This window comes from Ictidomys tridecemlineatus, chromosome 1 (assembly GCF_052094955.1).
Source record: "Ictidomys tridecemlineatus isolate mIctTri1 chromosome 1, mIctTri1.hap1, whole genome shotgun sequence".
NCBI classification, from domain to species: Eukaryota; Metazoa; Chordata; class Mammalia; order Rodentia; family Sciuridae; genus Ictidomys; species Ictidomys tridecemlineatus.
In genome coordinates this window covers 246,767,363-246,769,691 of record NC_135477.1, presented here as the reverse complement: position 1 = coordinate 246,769,691, position 2,329 = coordinate 246,767,363, and the positions used below count along the sequence as shown (strand labels likewise).

General features: G+C 37.9%; 1 pseudogene; it reads right to left on the bottom strand.

Annotated features, from left to right (window-relative positions):
• Positions 1 to 934: 934 nt before the first annotated feature.
• On the bottom strand, positions 935 to 2,060 carry LOC101973436 (aldo-keto reductase family 1 member B10 pseudogene; annotated as a pseudogene).
• Between the last annotated feature and the right edge of the window lie 269 nt (positions 2,061 to 2,329).

Sequence of the window (2,329 nt, the reverse complement as noted above, 5' to 3'; positions counted from 1 at the left end):
AATTCTTTCTCCTTTTTTAGTCCAATGACACCACAAATCTGCTGTCTCTGTAATTCTGCCTATTCTAGAAATTTCATGTAAATAATATCATATAATATATAGGTTTTTATAGTAATTTTGAAGTTTATCCATATTATCATGTATCAATAGTTTTTATTTTCATTGCTAAACAATATTCTGTTATGCAGATATATCATATTTTGCTATTTATTTGGTAGACATTTAAATTCTATCCAGTTTTCAGCTCCTATTAATAATACTACTATGAATTTTTATTAAAAAGTCTTTGTGTGGATATACATTTTAATTTCTTATAATATCTAAGTGGGATTTCTGGATCAAATAGTAAGTATATGTTAAATTATTTCAGAAACCACCAAACGGCTATCCAACATACCCGTGTCAATTTTGATTATAATCAACACTGTGGAGGGCCTCTGTTCTATATCCTTACCATACCTGGCATTTTCAAATCTTAAACTTAGCCGTTCTAGTTGAATGTATAATAGGACCTAAAGTGGTTTTGACATAAATTTCCCTATTATTAATTATTTTAAGAATCTGTTCACATGCAGATTAAACATTTATGTATCTTCCTAGTGAAATTTCTATTCATATCATTTGTTTCTTTTTTTTAACTTTCATTATTTTTTTATTATTTTTATTTTTGTATCCTCAATGGTAGCAGAGACCCTGTTGTTTAACAAACATTTGTTCAGATCAAATAAGTGGAAGAAATAGTCATTTGCTCATCTGAGTCATACTTCCCTGTGATAAGTCTTTCCTTGGTTCAACATATGGATCTAAATAAAACCTTGCTTAGGGGGAGGGAGGAGGAGAAGGAAAGAAGGTTCTGGGAAGGAGATTGAGCAACTAATGTTGCGAGCATGGACCATTATGTACAATTATAATGCACTAATAATTTTTTTTCTAATTTTGCCTAGATTCTGACAAGATCAAGCACAATATAATTTCATATAAATTTAGTTAAAATGGGCCTCAGGGAGAGCAAATTCCACGTCAGTGAAGAGAAAGAATCCACCAGGTGTCTCATCAGGAGATTCAGCTTCAGTAATCGGCATTGTAGGGGTAGTCCCACAAATTAGCCTGGTCAGCCAGGACACAGATCCTCCAGTTTCTGTTGAAGCTGAGTAAGGTCGCCATCTCCTCATCACTCAATTTGAAGTCAAAGACCTGAAAGTTCTCGAGAATACGTTCTGGGGTCACAGACTTGGGGATCACCACCACATTCCTCTAGATATGGAACCGGATCAGAACCGGGGCCGGGGATTTTTTGTGCCTTGCAGCAATCTCCTTGATCTTAGGGTCCTCCAAGAGTGAAGGGTCTTCTGGTTTAGCCCAAGGTCTATCTGGAGAGCCCAGGGGGCTGTAGGCTGTGACAGTGATCCCCTTAGAATGGCAATATTGGGTCAGTTTCTCCTGGGTGAGGTATGGGTGGCCCTCGACCTGGTTAGTCACTGGTTTATATCTGAGTCCAGGCTTATTCAAGATCTTTTCAATCTGGAAATGGTTGAAGTTGGAAACACCAAGAGCTTTCACCAACCCCTCATCCACCAGCTCCTCCATGACCTCCCAGGCATCCAAGAATGTTTCTTTACTGATGAGGTTGTTGCCTTTATCATCTTTGGGGAATATGTCCTTCCCAGCTTGAAATCCCTGGGGCCAATGAATAAGATAGACATCCAGATAGTCCAGTTTCAGATCCTTGAGGGTCTTCCGACAGGCTTCCTTCACAAGCTTCCTCTCAAAGAAGGTGCACCACAACTTGCTCACAATAAAGAGGTCCTCCCGCTTCACCACCTTCTCTTGGATCTTCTCTTGGATGGCTTCTCCCACCTCATTCTCATTCTGGTAGACGTAGGCACAATCTATGTGGCAATAGCCTGCATCAATGGCCACCTTCACGGCTTCTTTGACTTTGTTTTGGGGAGACTTCCAGGTGCCCAGACCCAAAATGGGCATCTTGGCTTTGGTGCTGAGCTCCACGAAGGTCGCCGTGGTTGGTGCAGAAATGGCTTTGAGAGAGCAAATAGATGTCTGGCCTCATTTGTTTCTTTTAAAAATGTAATCATTTGAATTTTGTTGTCAAGTTGTAAGGATGTTTTATTACTCTAAATACAAGTAATTTGATACATACAATTTGTGAATATTTTATACCATCTGTGGCTTATTATTCACTTCTTTAATGTTTTTTTCCTTAGAGATAAAATGTTCTTTAATTTTTGGTAAAGTACCATCTTTTTTGTTTAATCCTCAAATCAACTCTATAATGCAAGTTATTTAATTAGCTTTGTTTTACAGATGAAAG